This window comes from Entelurus aequoreus, linkage group LG07 (assembly GCF_033978785.1).
Source record: "Entelurus aequoreus isolate RoL-2023_Sb linkage group LG07, RoL_Eaeq_v1.1, whole genome shotgun sequence".
Lineage (NCBI taxonomy): Eukaryota > Metazoa > Chordata > Actinopteri > Syngnathiformes > Syngnathidae > Entelurus > Entelurus aequoreus.
Window position 1 is genome coordinate 2958854 of NC_084737.1, and position 20747 is coordinate 2979600.

Genomic DNA, 20747 nt, shown 5'->3' on the forward strand with positions numbered 1-20747 from the left:
TAGGTAGTAAAACTCCTGCTTTTCTCATGGCCCAAATAGTTCACAGTAGCACTATACATAATCACAATACCAGGGCATCCAGTGAGGGGCATTTTGTACTCCCTCGTCCCAGGAAGAATGCTTTGCGGAAATCTTTTATTTATAGATCTTTATCGCTCTGGAATAACCTGCCTCGAATTCTCACCAGCATTGAAAGTAAACAGGTTTTTAAAAAGAGAGTAATATTTTATCTGAGTTTTTAAATTAGTTTGCTCATTGATGATTTGTTTGGTTTTATATTGTGTAGTTATATTTATATGGTAATTATTATTCTGTGACTGTAAATTGCTTGCTTGTTTTTTATTGATGCTTTTATTTTTTTCTGTATTGTGTAGTTATAATTATATGCTTTTACTTGTAATTGTATTGAATTGTGGACCCCAGGAAGACTAGTGGGTTGTTGAGGCAACCAGCTAGTGGGGATCCTTAATAAAAATCAAATCAAATAGTCATGAAAATAAAGAAAACGCATTGAATGAGAAGGTGTGTCCAAACTTTTGGCCTGTACTGTACCCAGTAATTGTGAAAAATATCTTGATTTAAAAATAAATACATGCCGTTAGACCGCTAATAATGGTGACGTTCTTGTTATATTTACGGGCGTGAAAGATTTAACTTTGAGAAAGTTGCAAAGAGTCAATTTAATGGGAAAAACATCTTTTTTTTTTTAAATGTCACTAACCACACAGATTTTTAAAACGGCAAAATGCACGCTTGACTGTCAGCTTGTGAAGGACGGATGACATTACAGCCTAAATGCAAACCTGTTTTAAATCAATCTTTTGCCAGGACAACAGTGTCTATTTAGGGCACATGCTCACCCTCCCGCTAAGCTCAATCTGAATAAATCACTGATTCACGTCAATAGACCTCTGAAACAACCTTTGAATCATGTCACACGGGCTTGACAAACAGCGGTGTCATCAATTAGTCCCGCACACACACACACACACACACACACACACACACACACACACGTCTTAAGTCACAGACGAAGCTAAACAACAAGTGCAGACATATTGTATCTGCATTGGCATGACACACTGCTGTGTAAACAAGAAGCACGGCGAGCAGCAAGCGGTGCCTTTTGATGTCCGCCAGGTAGAGTATTGGCGCACACGTGCGCTACACATTGTTGGGAATTAGCTTACATATCAAAACAGGGCGTTGCACTGTGAGGCCCCGCATGCACCTGTTATCATTTTACAACCTGTTTTTTACACCGCTAAAGACCAAAAAGGCAACAAAGTGCACAGATGTATCGCCTCATTAGAGGATAGGGAGCAAAAACAAACACATGCATGCTCCTCTATCCCACTTAGGTAATAACAAATGTGTAGGAGGGACTTTTATAGGACATCAGAGTGCCGTGACAAGCAGTGAGGTTTCATTATGCCAGTGTTTTTCCAACCACTGTGCCGCGGGTGAGATACAGTCTGGTGTGCATTTGGGATATTATCTAATTTCACCTATTTGGGTTAAAAATATTTTTAGCAAACTAATAATTATAGTCTGCAAATGATGTGTTGTTCGAGTGTCGTTGCTGTCTAGAGCTGGGCAGAGTAACCGTGTAATACTCTTCCATATCAGTAGGTGGCAATTGCTTTGTAGATGTCAGACACAGCGGGAGGCAGCGTGCAGGTAAAAAGGTATCTAATGCTTAAACCAAAAATAAACAAAAGGTGAGTGCCCCTAAGAAAAGGCATTGAAGCTTAGGGAAGGCTATGCAGAACAAAACTAAAACTGAACTGGCTACAAAAGGAAAAAAACAGAATGCTGGACGACAGCAAAGACTTACTGTGGAGCAAAGACGGTGTCCACAAAGTACATCCGAACATGACATGACAATCAACAATGTCCCCACAAAGAAGGATAAAAACAACTGAAATATTCTTGACAGCTAATGCTAGGTTCACACCAACGGCGCTTTGACGGCGCTTTAAAGCGGCATGCAAAGCGACGTTATAGCGTAACAAAGCCTGATTAAAGCGTGAGGGTCCTAATGGATCGTGGTAAAGCTTTTGGCAAGTTCGCCAAAATTTTTTAAACGGTTTAAAAAAATTCCGCGCTCTGTCAAGAATGGAATAAAACGCCGAGAGCGTATCAAAGCATGACAAAGCCTGACAAAGCTCAGCAAAACTTGACTAAAAGCGTAGGAAAGCTTAACAGATCTTTGTTCTTTTGTTCTTATAGAGTTTGCTGTTTGATGTTGCAGTTTGACATTACTGTCTATAATTTTTCTGTATGAAAATGTTAATAATAAAGAGAATATGTTACGTTTTATTAAAGAAATGCCTTTAATTAATTTCAACTAGCATAAGAAATGAAAGATAGATATTTATTAAGATGACAAAAATAAAAGAAATGAAGATATAAAACATAATATAACGGAAAAAAAAGAGAAATTGAAAAAATAAATGAATACAAAAAATGGGTGGATAAAACAAATGCCTTTTATTATTTTCAACTAGCATGAAAGATAGATATTTATTAAGATGACAAAAATAAAAGAAATGAAGATATAAAACATAATATAACAGAAAAAAAAGAGAAATTGAAAAAATAAATGAATATAAAAAATGGGTGGATAAAACAAATGCCTTTTAATATTTTCAACTAGCATGAAAGATAGATATTTATTAAGATGACAAAAATAAAAGAAATTAAGATATAAAACATAATATAACAGAAAAAAAAGAGAAATTTAAAAAATAAATGAATATAAAAAATGTGTGAAAAAACAGTATACTGAGTTTTTCACATTTTTTTCTTATTTTTGTTGTAACAACGCACAACAGAGCTTGATAATCGTGTCAGAGCCTGATTTAAAGCGTCAGGATCGCATCAAAGCGTAATAAAGTTCAATAAAGCGTAATAAAACGTATCAAAACGTGATTTAAAGCGTATCAAAGAGGGATCAGAGCGTGAGGAACGGTAAGAAAGCGGCAACTGATTCGTTTCAGAGCGTATCAGAGCATATCAGAGTGTATCAAAGCATAACATTACTTCAGAGATCGGGATATTCGTGGAAAATTTGACAAAAATGACGGCGCTTTGCTCGCCGCTTGAAAGCGCGGCAAGCGCCGTTGGTGTGAACCAGGCATAAAACAAAGTAGATGCGGGAAATATCGCTCAAAGGAAGACATGAAACTGCTACAGGAAAATACCCAAAAAAGAGAAAAAGACACCAAAATAGGAGCACAAGACAAGAACTAAAATGTCTACACACACTCAAAATAAGTCAGGGTGTGATGTGACAGGTGGTGACAATACACCTACTTTGAGACAAGAGCTATATTGATGCATGTTTGGTTATGCTTTAAAGTCATATCCAACAATTGCGACTGTCAACCGAGTTTCGTTTTTTAATGATTTCTGCTGGTGGTGTGCCTCCGCATTTTTTCAACGCAAAAAATGTGCCTTGGCTCAAAAAAGGTTGAAAAACACTGCATTGTGCAACATTATGAAACCGAATTATGGCGTGGCGATAAGCCAAAAAACAACATTGAAATCTATAATATTATTACAAATAATAGCAAGAGAGCCATTGCATTGTCACAACAATAATAACAGAAGAAATTAACAAATTAAAAAGATGGTTTGACAAAAACAGACTATCGTTGAATCTCTGTAAAACTAAAATAATGCTATTTGGTAACAGTAGAAGAGAAAGTCAAACACAAATACAAATAGACGGAATAGAAATTGAAAGAGTAAATGAAACCAAACTTTTAGGTATAATAATTGATGATAAATTGAACTGGAAATCTCTTGTAAAAAATATACAACATAAAGTAGCAAGAAACACGTCAATAATGAATAAAGCAAAACATGTTCTAGACCAAAAATCACTTCATATTCTCTACTGCTCACTAGTGTTACATATCTGAGTTATTGAGTAGAAATATGGGAAATAACTACAAAAGTGCACTTCAGTCATTAACGACGTTACAAAAAAGATCAGTTATAATAATACATCATGTTGGATATAGAGAACATACAAACACTTTATTTATTCAATCAAAAATACTGAAATTCCACCACATAGTGAATTTGCAAACAGCTAAAATGATACACAAAGCACACAAACACTTCCAAAAGATGGCGCCATAGCACGAACAACAACACACCTTTTCAGTGTCTGTTGAAACTAATTGTTAAATGACGTTTTTTTTAGACGTGTGAATAGGAAATCATTTTCAAAACGTCAACTGCACGCAATAATGTACAGAAAAACACTACTACTACAACTACTACTTTGTTCCTGTGGAAACATGCCCTTAATGTGAAGAAACTCACACCTTAGCACCCCATGCACACCCTTGCACGATTACTATATACAGCAGGGGTCTCAAACACGCGGCCCGCGGGCCAATTGTGGCCCGGGAGACGTTATTTTGCGGCCCCCACCTTAATATGAAAGTTTAATGTTAGTGCGGCCCGCGAGTTTTAAATGAATGGCGCTTGACAGCGTTGTGTGCGGAGCTGAGGGAATCTACCTGTGTGGTATGAGGCTCTCGACAATATCGAGGGCGTGCCGTGATGGCACTGTCATCAGTGTCCTCTAGAATCTGTCACCGCATCATCTTTTTCTCCATACTAACAGCGTGCCAGCCCAGACACATGTTGTATGAGGCTTCTAGAGACACACGCAGGTTTTTGCAAGACATACTTGAGGAACAGCCATACATTTCACACTGAGGGTGGTCATATTTTATTTTATTTATATTTTAACACTGTTACAGATATGCGCCACACTGTGAACCCACACCAAACAAGAATGACAAACACATTTCGGGAGAACATCCACACCTAAACACAACATAAACACAACAGAACAAATACCCAGAATCCTTTGCAGCCCTAACTCTTCCGGGCTACAAAAACACCCCCGCTACCCCTAACCCCGCCCAACTCAACCCCCCCCCATCTCCCGAATTCGGAGGTCTCAAGGTTGGCAAGTATGCATTGATGTCACTTGCGTAATGCAAGCAGAGAAACATTTTGCCGCTTTTCTATGACACACGCTCTTCCTTCCTCCCTCCCTGCCTCCCTCCCTCGCCCGCCTGCTCGCTCCCGCCCCCGTTGTAAACAGTCCGGGCGGGGAAGACGAGCACTCCGCCGAAGGAGCGAGCGACAATACAAAAGTGTGGTGCACTGGACCCCAGCGCTGATACAGACGTGGTGATGTTAACCCGTTCGGGGCTAATTGTGCTACCGTAACTGTAAACTCCACCCCCCACCCTCCTCCCGTTGGCTCCAGACAGAGACGATTTTTGATGCAATATTTCTTTCACAGGGGCACCCCGACGTGTCTTATTTCATTTCATTTCATTTTTATTTATCTCCTTCATTGATGTGCATCTTTGATCGATAGACAATTATACCTCAATTTTTAAATTATACATTTACACACCAATGCCTGAGAAGGAGCAGGATGAAGAAAAATCTTATATTTTTCTGCCCCCTTCAACATAGTACGTAGTCTTACTTAATGATATCATATAAACAAACAATTACATCCAAATATAACGAAAACAAACAAAAAAACACAAGAAGTGCAAAACTTCATGATGTACAAAAAGAACAAAAAAAACAAAATAAGTAGTATACACCTCACAGGATGATACAAAACAAATACAAAACTAGGCAAAAAATAAGTAAAATAATAAATATAAAGCAAAATGTAAACAGTTATGGCTGTCCATATGATCTCATTGTTCTGTCCTTATATATTTTTTCAATTGGAATATATTTTTACAATCTTTTATCTCTTGTAAAGAGAATTCCATAGTTTAACCCCCACCACTGATATACACATTTGTTTTAAAGTTGTCCTTGAATACTGATGTTTGAAATGACCTTTTCTTCTATGCTCTTCATTCTCAGAAGTGATGACAAACATTTTTTGTAAATTTGCTGGTAATGTTTTACTTTTAGCCTTAAACATGACACATAATGTCTGTAACTTTACTAGCTCCTGTAGTTTCAATAAACCAGAATTAATAAATAATATGTTAGTGTGTTTTAAGTAATCTACTTTATGAATAATCCTTATAGCTCTTTTCTGTAGTTGATACAGAGAAAGTTGCGTTGCACAAGGAATACAATTTGAAACGTCATTATACAACTAGACATGCTGAGGAGTATGCAAAATACTAGGGGAGTGAACCGGGTTGCAAATTTTAAAACCAGTCTACTGAGGCAACAAGATTTCGTCAAGAAAGCAAGCGAAAAGAGCGATGCAGCAGTCAAAGCTAGCTACATGGTGAGTGAGATGGTTGCTAGGGCGGGAAAGCCATTCAAAGGAGGTGAATTCATTAAAAAGTGCATGTTAGATTTTTTTTAAGAAATCTTTTCTTGCGGCCCAGCCTCACCCAGTTTCTGCATCCAGTGGCCCCCAGGTAAATTGAGTTTGAGACCCCTGATATACAGCAATCAATGTATTCTTCCACTTGCATGGCAGCTAAGAATGCTTAAAAAGCACAGCTCAGCGACTCGCTTTCAGCAACACCCATGCATCAAAGGGAGACTGAACAGTTTGGGGGTTTGAACTAGGGCTGGGCGATATGGCCTTTTTTTAATATTGCAATATTTTTAGGCCATGTCGCAATACACGATAAACCTGTACATCTCGATATTTTGCTTTAGCCTTGAATGAACACTTGATGCATATAATCGCAGCAGTATGATGATTCTATGTGTCCACATTAAAACATTCTTCTTCATACTGCTGGTGGTGGCCCGCCACGAAAGAATTACATCCGCCACAAATTTTAAAAAAATAAAAATAAAAATAAAAAAATAAAAAAATAAAAATAAAAATTATTTTTTTTATTTTGTTTTTATTTATTTTTTGTCCTGTCCAGCTTCTCAGGCAAATCATATAGTTGATGTAGATGCCCATATAGGCTGTTTACATTTACTTTACAAAAGAGAAGTGTAGGATACTTCTCTTGTTGCCTTATTTGTATTTGACCACTACTGTTTTCTGTTTATTTGTTACTGACTGTGGCAGGACACTTCTGCCTCTGTTTCACTTTATGTTGCTGGTAAATAATATGGTTGTAGTAGTAGGCTAAAGTTAAATTATTTAGTATGCACCAATTAAAGGGGCAGAGCTTTAAGAGACATTTTAGCTTTTATATTTTATAAGATATATTTTTTGTAAGAACCACAATTAATAAATATATTTCAGTGAATAACTTATTGTTCAAATCTGTATATAAATATGTACATAAAGTGTTGTAATTATATTGTAAAATGGATGGATGGATGGACGTTTAAAACAAAACTGTTATTATTAATTAGTAAGTATACATTTTTTGAGCCTTTTGTAGTAAATTATGCAAATTCATCGATGATGTCATGGTGACCACGCCCATAGTCACGCCCCCACCGCCACAGGTATCTTGGCAGTTTATGGGAAACACTGTATATGCTACTTTTAAACTTTCATGCAGAGAGGGAAATCCCAACTAAAAGTGTATTTATGAAACAGTTATTAAGCAGTGGCACAAACATTCATGTCATTTCCAAAACAGAAAGTGCAAGATTGTCAGAGACATTTTAAAACAAGCTATGAGTGCACTTTTGTGCATGATGTCACTAAGATGACATATCAAAACAACACTCAATTAAAGTGCACTTTTTGTACAGAACGCCACTACAATAGTTTAAAACAAATAAAGTGCACTTTTGTGCATGATGTCACACAAGATATTTCAATAAGTGTCAAATAAAAATGAGCTGCATATCAAATAGTGTATGTCCTTCACCATGTGGTAGGTTCCTGCGGACGTTATCTCCTTCTGTTGTTGACTACTTTTTTCATACGGTGTTGATGTGGAAATGGTTGCCTCTGCATTTTGTTGGTGTGGCACCGAACGGAGATGTTGACATGCGGAGTTTCAAGCACTCTTCATTCTCTAGCGGGTGACTTTTCAAATGATGCTACAAATTAGCAGTAATGTTACTTTTTTTAGCAACACTTTTGCCGCATACTTGACAAATTACAGTTGTCTGTTCGACATATTCCCGCTTGAAGCCAAACCACCGCCAGACGATGGACCCCCTGCAGTTTTCCTTGGGAATTAATTTTTCCTTCATTTGTTACCAGATTGGCACCTTCTTTCTCTCGTATTACCACTCGCACCACAGCTAACGTTACCCGTGCTGCTACCTCTCTGCTCCACGAGGGCGTATACATACAGGTATGTGACGTATGTAAGAAGGTGCAGTGTTCCCCATAAACTGCCAAGATACCTGTGGCGGTGGGGGCGTGGCTATGGGCGTGGTCACCATGACATAATCTAGTAATTTGCATAATTTACTACAATGATTTGATTTTCTCTAAAAAGGCTCAAAAAATGTATACTTACTAATTAATAATAGTTTTGTTTTAAACGTTCATCCATGCATCCATCCATTTTACAATATAATTACAACACTTTATGTACATATTTATATACAGATTTGAATAATAAGTTATTCACTGAAATACATTTATTAATTGTGGTTCTTACAAAAAATATATCTTATAAAATATAAAAACTAAAATGTCTCAAAGCTCTGCCCCTTTAATTAGTGCATACTAAATAATTTAACTTTAGCCTACTACTACAACCATATTATTTACCAGCAACATAAAGTGAAACAGAGGCAGAGGTGTCCTGCCACAGTCAGTAACAAATAAACAGAAAACAGTAGTGGTGGTAGATAGACACAGAGCTTCATCAAACATCTGATCCACTGAACAAAGAGCTCCAAAAATCTTGAACTTTAGACTGCCATCAGTTTTACTCCCTACACTTAACCATGTGTTTCCTACTGCCTGCAGACTTGGCACCCTTTGTTATATACACATGTTGTGTTTCTAATATAAATACATTTAATAAAGTCAAATACGAATAAGGCAACAAGAGAAGTATCCTACACTTCTCTTTTGTAAAGTAAATGTGAACAGCCGATATGGGCATCTACATCAACTATATGATTTGCCTGAGAAGCTGGACAGGACAAAAAAATATATATATATTTTTTTTTTCTCTAATTTTTTTTTATTTGTGGCGTACGTAATTCTTTCGTGGCGGGCCGCCACAAATAAATGAATGTGTGGGAAACCCCGAAAGTGCGCTTGTTTTATGTCTCTGTGAGAAGGAGAGCCTAGAAAGAGTGAGAAGAGCCTGTAGTGTAATGCCCGCAGCTAAAAGCAACTGCATGAGAACGTATACTCCAATATCACCATATAGTCATTTTCTATATCGCACAGAGACAAACCCGCCATTTATCGAGTATAACGATATATCGCCCAGCCCTAGTTTGAACTTTATTGACACTGTGGTTAACGTATTTTTACACACAAAAAGCTTGACTGCGGACAGAACTTGGCTGAACGCTAAACCCGGTGCGCCCGTCAATTCTACAGAAGTAATGATAAATGCACAGTTTGACCCTGTAACAGACTATTCCTACTCCCATTACATTAGAGGTTTCACTCAATGCACTGAAAACATTTCTTGGCACTGCCGTGAGTTACAGTGACACAGACCAGCAGCAACTCTCATTTGGACCAATACCAAACTAATAAATTCAATCCAATTTGTTTTGTTCCTTCTTATTTTGTCTGTGAGCTTTCAAAAAAATGACAGAAGCTGGCTTGCACGACTATCGGAAGATGGAGGAAAAATATTGCTCAATAACAAAAAAAAAAGCACTGTAAAGGTCATCTCTTTTGTAAATATAAGTGATATAAAATCTGCATATTTATATATACATATTGTAGTACATTCACCATTCTCACATGCATATTTTGTGTACAACTGCCATTTACATGTACCGATGTTTCTTTTCTAATGTTCACCTGTGTATTTATTAGGACTGTCAAAATTAACGAGTTAACTCATCTGATTAATCACAAAAAATGGTCGCATTAATCATGTACACACATGCGATTTATATTGACCGTGCAAATGTCACTCTTTTCAAAATACAGCCTGAAGGAACTTTGGATGAAACTGCTTCAAAGTTTTGTGTAAATAAATGGATTCAAGTAAAACGTTTAAAAATGTTCCCGCAGGGTTTCCCACACATTCATTTATTTGTGGCAGCCCGCCACGAAAGAATTACGTCCGCCACAAATAAGAAAATAAAAAATAAATAAAAATAAAAATGTAAAAAATATATATATATATATATATATATATATATATATATATATATATATATATATATATATATATATATATATATATATATATATATATATATATATATATATATATATACAGTATATACAGTATATATATAAATCATATAGTTGATGTAGATGCCCATATCGCCTGTTCACATTTACTTTACAAAAGAGAAGTGTAGGATACTTCTCTTGTTGCCTTATTTGTATTTGACTTTATTAAATGTATTTATATTAGAAACACAACATGTGTATATAACAAAGGGTGCCAAGTCTGCAGGCAGTAGGAAACACATGGTTAAGTGTAGGGAGTAAAACTGATGGCAGTCTAAAGTTCAAGATTTTTGGAGCTCTTTGTTCAGTGGATCAGATGTTTGATGAAGCTCTGTGTCTATCTACCACCACTACTGTTTTCTGTTTATTTGTTACTGACTGTGGCAGGACACCCGTGCCTCTGTTTCACTTTATGTTGCTGGTAAATAATATGGTTGTAGTAGTAGGCTAAAGTTAAATTATTTAGTATGCACTAATTAAAGGGGCAGAGCTTTGAGACATTTTAGCTTTTATATTTTATAAGATATATTTTTTGTAAGAACCACAATTAATAAATATATTTCAGTGAATAACTTATTGTTCAAATCTGTATATAAATATGTACATAAAGTGTTGTAATTATATTGTAAAATGGATGGATGGATGGATGGATGGATGGACGGACGTTTAAAACAAAATTGTTATTATTAATTAGTAAGTATACATTTTTTTAGCCTTTTTAGAGAAAATCAAATCATTGTAGTAAATTATGCAAATTACTCAATGATGTCATGTGACCACGCCCATAGCCCCGCCCATAGCCCCGCCCCCACCGCCACAGGTATCTTGGCAGTTTATGGGAAACACTGTCCCGGATGACATTCTGACAATAAAATTGCATTCCTGTACAAATATTGACATTTTTTTTAACTAATTTCAACAATGCAAGCAAACAATCACCTGTGATTAATCATGATTAATCCAATTCCAAAATGCGATTAATCTGATTAAAAAAATGTATAATTGAACATTTTTAACACTTTGTCCGTGGTCACTGGCTAAAGAATTAAACCGAATCCTCTGAGTGATTTGGGGGTAGCACCTCAGTCATTTACCCTTAACAAACCCAAAAAGAATCTTGGAGCATTCACTACTTTGTTGGCTAGAACAGTGGTCCCCAATCTTTTTGTAGCTGCGGACCGGTCAACGCGTTCGAAAGTTTGTCCCACGGACCAGGGGGGGTATGGTATTTATTTATTTTTATTTTTATTTTTGTTTTGGTCATAAAGAAATACAATCATGTGTGCTTACGGACTGTATCCCTGCAGACTGCATTGATCTATATTGACATATAATGTACAGTATATATTGTGTTTTTTATGTTGATTTAATAAAAAACAAAAAACAATGGGCCGCACAACATTTCTTGTGCGGCCCGGTACCAATCGGTACACGGCCCGGTGGTTGGGGACCACTGGGCTAGAAGATTTGCTTTGCTAAATTGCAAGGCAACAGAACCTCCTGGCCACACCCGCTGAATTAAAGATGTTCCGCATTGCCATTGAATGGTTGTTCTGCAAAGCTTCAAAAACTACGAGATATGTTGGAGAAACTGATCTCCAAATTACCCCCGATCAACACTAAATTGGCCCTAGTTTGTGAATGTTGTCTGTCTATCTGTGTTGGCGACTTGTCCAGGGTGTACCCCGCCTTCCGCCCGAATGAAGATAGGCTCCAGCACCCCTAGCGACAAGCGGTAGAAAATGGATGGATTGATGGATGAAACACAATTGAAATGAGGGTGGTTGACGAGCCTTTTGTATGCTTGTGGGTTGCAAGATGTCCCCTCTTCAGGGGTGTCAAAGTGGTTTCAATTGAGGGCCACATCGCAGTTATGGTTGCCCTCAGAGGGACGATTTTAACAATGAGTAATATATTAATATACATGTACATATGTAATACATTAACAATATTTTTTTTTTATATAAGCTGTAAAAAAAAATATCACAATTTTACTTTAAAAACTGGCAGCTCAGTCAGTAGAATTGTACAGTTAAAGCAGTGGGATTTTTTCAGCATTTAAAAAAATAGAATAAATAGAAAAACAATACCACTGTTTTTAGCGGTAAAATTCAAGCAACAGAGCTGCAGGTTTTAAAATCTTGTTGTTTAAATGTTTTTTTTGTTTGTCTTCTAATGTTTTAGTGTCGTACTGTATGTAGAAAAAAAGACAACACCAAAGTTGATTTAACGGTAAAAAACTCAGTTGGCGGAATTTAACCGTAAAATCTACTGTCAATTTTACAGTCTACAATTTGATTGAAAATTTGTTTTGACATCATAAGTCAAGCAGATATTTAAGTACAGTATTTATTTTTATTTAAAAGAAATATATATTTTTGGAATACATGATAATATAATATTTTGATTGATAATATTGCATTTTAAAAGATATGCAATTGCATGCAGTACATGATTTGTAATGTCAAAAGGCAAACAACAAATATATTTACTAAGAAAAGATTTAGGATTGTATTAACGCATATTATTACCATGCTTTCGCGGGCCACGTTAAATAATGTGGCAGGCCAGATTTGGCCCCCAGGCCTTGAGTTTGACACCTGTGCTCTAAGGCCATTCAGAACGTAACTGCCTGTGGTTTCCTTTTACTGTATTTGTTCATTATTACTATTTTCGTTTATTTAATTCATTTTTTTATTTTATTCATTTTACTTGATGGGTGGAAACATCATTTGATGTATTTTTGACCACACGTCTATTTTATGTCTGAAAATTAAACACTTTTTTTTTTGTTATCTTTTGACAGCCTTAATATTTACTATTTATTTTGTGACGTACAGTTGCCATGTATAATATGTGTTATTTGTGTACAGCAGGGGTGTCCAAAGTGCGGCCCGGGGGCCATTTGCGGCCCGCAGCTAATTGTTTACCGGCCCGCCACACATTCTGGAAATGCTATAGCAAAAATTAAAACAAAAAGTGGAATGAGTTGACACAAAGCTGCCATGCAGGCTGTTTTTTTTCTTTTGTCTATCTTTCTTTTTTTGCCATAGCTCAAAAAAAAAAATCAATGTTATAATGAATTGTTGACCTATTCAAGGCTCCTTTCTTTGACAAAAGAGCATAAAAACAAACAAAATAATAGTTCAAACGTAAAATGGACAGATATATCTGAAGTTGATCTCGTAACTTAAGTGTTGAAAGTAAAAAAAAAACTAATAAAAATGTATCACTTTATGAGTGGGGCACCTAGTGGATCCCAAATATATTTAGTGGGATTTTATTTATCTTTTCACTGTGATTACTCAAAAATAATAATGAATTAAAATCAATGGTGTCCTGCATTATTGATCTTTTTAAGGCTCTAATTACTTCACATTAGGGCTGCAACTAACGATTAATTTGATAATCGATTAACCTGTCGATTATTACTTCGATTAATCGATTAATAATCGGATAAAAGAGACAAACTACATTTCTATCCTATCTGGTATTTTATTGGAAAAAAACAGCATACTGGCACCATACTTATTTTGATTATTGTTTCTCAGCTGTTTGTACATGTTGCAGTTTATAAATAAAGGTTTAGTAAAAAAAAAAAAATATATATATATATATATATATATATATTTAAAAAAATAAAAATAAAAAAAAAACTCTGCGCATGCGCATAGCATAGATCCAACGAATCGATGACTAAATTAATCGGCAACTATTTTAATAATCGATTTTAATCGATTAGTTGTTGCAGCCCTACTTAACATCAAACATTGCTTTCGGAATGTTTTGGGCAGTGGGGAAAATACTGCATATTTCAGTTTTATTATAAAACACAAAGTTGCCTTTGACAGAAAAGGCATAAAACCTTTTTGGTTTTTTTTAACTTGACATCAACCTGAAGTTGATATACTGTAGAGATTTATTGTAAGCGTTAAATAAAAAAATACAATAATAATTTGACTTGTTTTTAACATTTTAATGACTTAGACCCTTTAGGGTCCCAGAGAGTCCTGATGGTTAAAAAAATAAATTAAAAGTCCATATATTTTGTTACGGTTTGAAAATGAAAAATATCAAAATGGCCCCCGCATGCTTTAATTTTTCCGTGTGTGGCCCTCAGTGGGAAAAGTTTGGACACCTCTGGTGTACAGCTACTTGCCTCGTGCGTGTACGCGCTGAGGAACTTGGAATTTCTCCCCATTGCAAGATCAAAAACAAGTTAATTGTATTCTATAGGACAGTGTTTTTCAACCACTGTGCTGCGGCAAACTAGTGTGCCGTGAGATACAGTCTGGCGTGCTGTGGGAGATGATCTAATTTCACCTATTTGGGTTAAAAAAGTAATTATAGTCTGCAAATAATGTGTTGTTGTTGAGTGCCGGTGCTGTCTAGAGCTGGGCAGAGTAACCGTGTAATACTCTTCCATATCAGTAGGTGGCAGATGGTAGCTAATTGCTTTGTAGATGTCGGAAACAGGTAAAAAGGTGTCTAATGCTTAAACCAAAAATTAACAAAAGGTGAGTGTCCCTAAGAAAAGGCATTGAAGCTTAGGGAAGGCTATGCAGAACGAAACTAAAACTGAACTGGCTACAAAAACAGAATGCTGGACGACAGCAAAGACTTACTGTGGAGCAAAGACGGCGCCCACAATGTACATCCGAACATGACGTGACAATCAACAATGTCCCCACAAAGAAGGATAAAAACAACTGAAATATTCTTGATTGATAAAACAAAGTCGATGCGGGAAATATCGCTCAAAGGAAGACATGAAACTGCTACAGGAAAACACCAAAAAAAGAGAAAAAGCCACCAAAATAGGAGCGCAAGACAAGAACTAAAACACTACACACAGGAAAACAGCAAAAACACTCAGAATAAGTCACGGTGTGATGTGACAGGTGTTTGAGACAACAACTATGTTGATGGTTATGCTTTAAAGCAGGGGTCACCAACCTTTTTGAAACCAAGAGCTACTTCTTGGGTACTGGTTAATACGAAGGGCTACCAGTTTGATACACACTTAAATAAATTGCCAAAAATAGCCAATTTGCTCAATTTACCTTTAACTTTATGTTATTATTAATAATGAATGATATTTACACTTAATTGAACGGTTTAAAAGAGGAGAAAACACGAAAAAAATGACAATTAAATTTTGAAACATAGTTTATTTTCAATTTCGACTCTTTATAATTCAAAATTCAACCGAAAAAAAGAAGAGAAAAACTAGCTAATTCGAATCTTTTTATGGAACATCATTAGTCATTTTTACTGATAAAGATTAATTTTAGAATTTTGATGACATGTTTTAAATAGGTTAAAATACAATCTGCACTTTGTTAGAATATATAACAAATTGGACCAAGCTATATTTCTAACAAAGACAAATCATTATTTCTTCTAGATTTTCCAGAACAAAAATTTTAAAAGAAATTCAAAAGACTTTGAAATAAGATTTAAATTTGATTCTACAGATTTTCTAGATTTGCCAGAATAATTTTTTTGAATTTTAATCATAATAAGTTTGAAGAAATATTTCACAAATATTCTTCGTCGAAAAAAAAAAAAAAAAACAGAAGCTAAAATGAAGAATTAAATTAAAATGTATTTATTATTCTTTACAATAAAAAAAATAAATTTACTTGAACATTGATTTAAATTGTCAGGAAAGAAGAGGAAGGAATTGAAAAGGTAAAAAGGTATATGTGTTTAAAAATCCTAAAATCATTTTTAAGGTTGTATTTTTTCTCTAAAATTGTCTTTCTGAAAGTTATAAGAAGCAAAGTAAAAAAATTAATGAATTTATTTAGACAAGTGATAGACCAAGTCTTTAAAATATTTTCTTGGATTTTCAAATTCTATTTGAGTTTTGTCTCTCTTAGAATTAAAAATGTTGAGCAAAGCGAGACCAGCTTGCTAGTAAATAAATACAATTTAAAAAATAGAGGCAGCTCACTGGTAAGTGCTGCTATTTCAGCTATTTTTAGAACAGGCCAGCGGGCTACTCATCTGGTCCTTACGGGCTACCTGGTGCCCGCGGGCACCGCGTTGGTGACCCCTGCTTTAAAGTCATACCCAACAATTGCGACGACTTTTTACTGTCAACTGAGTTTCGTTTAAGGATTTCTGCTGGTGGCGTGCCTCTGGATTTCTTTCAACGCAAAAAATGTGCCTTGGCTCCAAAAAAGGTTGAAAAACACTGCTATGGGACACATGTAGAGATCACATCTGTACAGTGTCTTTACAGCGTCTTCCCGTGTCTAAATCACAAATGCACGCTAATCTTATGTTCTTGTTGGTGCTCATCATTTTCTGCACACACACACACACACACATGTGGAATGTGGAGGGAAGCAGCAGCTGCCTCACACACACACACACACACACATACGCAAACACAAAACCACAAACACAAAAAAACACTACAGGGCCTAGTGTGTGCTGGAAAAAGTGTGCAGTCTGCAATGCGAAATAGCATGCAGGCTGTTGCTTTGCAGTGTACTCTAAAGGAGGGGAAACAAAGAGAGAGGGGAGGGTCTGCATGATGATGTACAGACCATGTGCTCTATAGGAGCAGCATGCACTATATAGCCCAGTGTGTGTGTGTGTGTGTGTGTCTTACCTGATGTGGCATATCAACGTTCACTTTGTGCAATAGTAGCTGAAAGGTGGGTTGCCGACAAAAACGTTGCAGCCAAAGGTGGGCAAATTCTCCGAGCCAGGCTTAAGAAATCCTCCCCGGCGAAAAACTTTTCCTCGGTATGAACTGTCAACAAGAAGGAGGAAAAAAAGGGCAGTGAATTAGGGGCAGAAACACGGTCAGTCACGGGGGAGGAGAGAACAGAAAGGGGGTGTAGTAGTTTCACGCTTGCACAGATGACGCCCCCTTTTTCAGTCTTGCATAAATGCAATAAGGTTATTTAAGCAATGCAATCATCTCATAAAGAAAACCGCCGCTGACATAAAAAGCCTTTGTTGTTATATTTATGAAGGGGGGCGGGGCTAGGAACACAAGTGGCACATGACGCAACACTTCACCTTTGACATAATCACGATCACGCAGCGTGGCGCTCTCACACGACTTTTAAAAACAGACCTTTCGTCGTTCCGGGCGGCGGGAGTTTTCGCTCGATGTCACGACGTGAAGCTTTCACGGGACAAATTAAAAAAAATAAAAACAATTTTTAAAAAAACACGCGGCCGTGACTTAAAAAGTGGCTTACTTCTCAACGGAGTCCGTGCGGGACGAGACAACTAGCCGTAGCATAGGAGGCGGGCGAGAATGTGGGATTGTCACGTCACGAACACGGACACGCGGACACGTTTCACGGGACGTGCGCGAGCGTGTCGGCAACATTAAAAAATGACCAACAACACCCCGGCTAGCATACTTTGTTTATGCTAACGCTACTTTTCAACAGAATCGGAAAGCAGACAGGGAAAATCCAGTCAACTCGAGTCCAAAACGACAGCGAGATAAACCCTCCACTTACATTTGTCCATGCGAAAAATATCATTAATCCGGTCTACTTGTAAATATCAATGAACAAGCGCTTCGCTTCCCAAAAAAAAAAAAAAAAATAGTGTCCCGCCCCCCTCAGTTGAGCCACGCCACATATCTATACATATCTATAATCCCCCCGGCGGCCAATCACAGCTCGTCTCACTGGCCCAACTCCTCTCCCATTGGTGGAGAGACTGGTCACTCTAAATGATGTCGCCTGCTGTCTCCCCAACCATATAGGGGTGTGTCGTGACGTCACAGACGGTCCGAATCCGTGTAAACCGTCTCATAATATTATGTAATATAATATAATAATAATAATAATAAGTAATAAGTAATAATAAGTAGTAATAAGTAATAATATATAATCTCTAATAACCACAATAATAAGACGCACAATTTAACACTAACAATGCATCAATTATATTGACGGCATTTGAATCCATTTAAATTGCACATCAAATCATTTTTTTTATCATTTATTTATCATTTATTTTTTAGTTGAAACAGTAAATGTTGGACTCTGCATAGGAAAAAATGAATTATTTATGGTTGACCTATACATAATATATGACAGTTGCAGGCTGCAACTGTCATATATTATGTATAGGTTAACCATACATTATTTTATTTTTTTCCAAGTTATCATACCCGTCTAAACACAAAACAATTCTAATGTGTAAAGATGTGACATCCAAAACAAAAACAAAGACAGTGGAATGCAGGGGTGGACAGAAAAATAGGCCAACTTTTGAAAACTCGTTCCATAGTGGATGTTTTAAAAGGAAAGGCCATGTAACACAGTGGTGAACATGGGCAGACGGAAAAAGGCACATTTTTGAAAATGTATTTCATGGTGGATTTTTTTTTTTAAACAATTGGGTTATCAAACCCGTCTAAACACACATAACATTCTCAGTTGTAAATTTGTCACATTCAAAACAGTAATGGTGCCATGATGGAAAAAGACAACTTTTGAAAACTGGTCTCATAGTGGATGTTTTATTTTTTTAAAGAGCGTATTATCATACCCGTTTAAACACACATAAAAAAATTATTATGAGCAAAAACGTCAACAATTATTACAATAATGGTGGAACACAGGAGCAAAAGAAAAGAAAAGGACAACTTTTAAAGAAGCATTTCAAAGTGAAGGTTATTTGGTTATCATACCCGTCTAACCACACACACACACACTTACACAAAATGCTTATGTGTCACATTCAAAAATAATGATGGAACGCAGGGACACATGGAAATGACAGACTTTAAAAAACTAGTGTCAATTTTTTTTATTTTTAACAATTGGTTATCATACCCGTTTAAACATTAACACATGTGTAAATAAGTCACGTTTAAAACAACAATGGTGGAACGCACGAACAGACTGAAAAGGCAGACTTTTAACAAGGGGGCTCAAAGTGAATGTTTTTTCTTTTAAATATGTTATCATACCCATCTAATGACGCACACTAAACATGCTTATGTGTAACTACGCCATATGCAAAACAATATTGGTGGTAGATAAGAAAAGCAGGCTTTTGAATATTGTTTTGGAATTATTGTTGTTTTTTTTCAGGTTATCATACCCGTCTAAACACAAAACAATTCTAATGTGTAAAGATGTGACATCCAAAACAAAAACAAAGACAGTGGAATGCAGGGGTAGACAGAAAAAAAGGCCAACTTTTGAAAACTCGTTCCATAGTGGATGTTTTTTTTCCAAACAATTGGGTTACCATTAGGGGTGTGGCAAAAAATCAATTTGAATTCGAATCGCGATTCTCACGTTGTGCAATTCAGAATCGATTCTCATTTTTAAAAAATCGATTTTTTTATTTTTTATTTATTTTTTTCATTTATTTATTTATTTAAAAAAAAAAATTTTTTTTTAATTAATCAATCCAACAAAACAATACACAGCAATACCATAACAATGCAATCCAATTCCAAAAGCAAACCCGACCCAGCAACACTCAGAAGTGCAATAAACAGAGCAATTGAGAGGAGACACAAACACCACACAGAACAAACCAAAAGTAGTGGAACTAAAAATGAATATTATCAACAACTAGGGATGATACTCGAAACCGGTTTTCCCGGTTGTTTGATAAGAAAAGAACCGAGTCCTCGGACTCGAATCCCTTTTTGAGAACCGGTACCCGTTATCGAGACCACTATAGTAAAGGAAAAGAGTTGATTCTTTATTCGAATCCCGTCCCGACCAGAAATGCTCCGTGTGACATCACAAGAAATGGCGTCACATAGCTCAGTCATTAGGCGCAGATAGCGAAAGCAGGAAAACAATGGACGGGAAAAAGCGCTCCAAGGTGTAATAAAGTTCAAAACAAAAGCTATAATCCATCGAATAACTTTACTGAGAGATATTAGCAGGGTACAAACACATGACCAACACTTTTACGACCAACCGGAAACATAGCAACCAGGCTAGCAACGCACCTCCTTTACGGCAGCTGTCGCAACCTTCTTAAAACAACCGCAGCACATACATATATATACAACATATCTCCCTTTTTTAACTTTTGTTTTTCTTTCCTTGTAAACGTTACAAAATCACACTGTAGATGTGTTGTCTGTCTAATTATAAATAATGCAGACGAGGCGTGTTGGCTGAGTTCTTGACGTTTACTTTCACAGCGTGGCAACATGCAACACTTTTCGGGGCTACCGCGCATGCTCGTAACTCCCGTTGCATGCTGGGTAGTGTAGTTGTTGTATTCTCTAGCTCATAACATTTTCCCCCCTATAAAGAAATAATGTTAACTCAATAAAGTGTATTTCTTTTTTTAGCTTTAACTTTTCATTTTTTAGCATTGTAACCACATTTGCAAACAACTTTTCTCTTCACAGAATTTTCTTTCAATAAAGAAATAAAGTGCAAAAATGTCAAAGCATCATAACAAACAGTTATGTTCCAATAGCAGCAGAAGTGCA

At 36.2% G+C, this 20747-nt stretch overlaps 1 protein-coding gene across 4 annotated transcripts in view; it reads right to left on the reverse strand.

Annotated features, from left to right (window-relative positions):
* The window catches only part of LOC133653269 (vitamin D3 receptor A), a 181781-nt gene extending 163816 nt beyond the window's left edge, over positions 1-17965 (reverse strand). Inside the window, exons 1-3 of one of the 4 annotated variants that reach the window (XM_062052366.1) lie at positions 17512-17965; positions 17385-17435; positions 16911-17054 (exon numbers count right to left, since the gene is read on the reverse strand). The gene's annotated coding sequence lies outside the window, so the exon portion shown is untranslated. Of the gene's footprint in view, positions 1-16910; positions 17055-17326 lie in introns of all 4 variants that reach the window. The other 3 variants (XM_062052367.1, XM_062052364.1, XM_062052365.1) reach the window with 3 other exon arrangements.
* Positions 17966-20747: the final 2782 nt, after the last annotated feature.